The sequence below is a fragment of the Otolemur garnettii genome, unplaced genomic scaffold (genome assembly GCF_000181295.1).
Source record: "Otolemur garnettii isolate 467f Iridium unplaced genomic scaffold, OtoGar3 scaffold00662, whole genome shotgun sequence".
Taxonomy (NCBI): domain Eukaryota; kingdom Metazoa; phylum Chordata; class Mammalia; order Primates; family Galagidae; genus Otolemur; species Otolemur garnettii.
In genome coordinates, this window is record NW_003853057.1 from 1 (window position 1) to 417 (window position 417).

Below are 417 nucleotides of genomic sequence, written 5' to 3' on the forward strand. Positions count from 1 at the left end.
GCTATTTTTTGCCGCAGTTTGGCGGGGGGCTGGGTTTGAGCCTACCACCCTTGTATAAGGGGCTGGTGCCCTACTAACTGAGCCACAGGCGCCGCCCAGAGTCTCACCTTTTTTAACTTGGTAGAATGTGTGAGAGCTCACAGCAACCTCAAAATCTTGGGCTCAAACAATCCTTTTGCCTCATTTTCCTGCACAACTGGGAATATAGGCACTTACCACAACACCTGACTAGGTTTTAGAGATGGGGTCTGGCTTTTGTTCAGGGTGATCTGGAACTCCGGAGCTCAGCAACCACCCAACTTGGCCTCCCAGAGTGCTAGGATTACAGGCGTGAGACACAGTGCCTGGCCTTCTAGGTCCCTTTCGAAAGCATGTTCTATGTGTTTTGAGGAGTCAGTGCACCCTGATATAGTCATG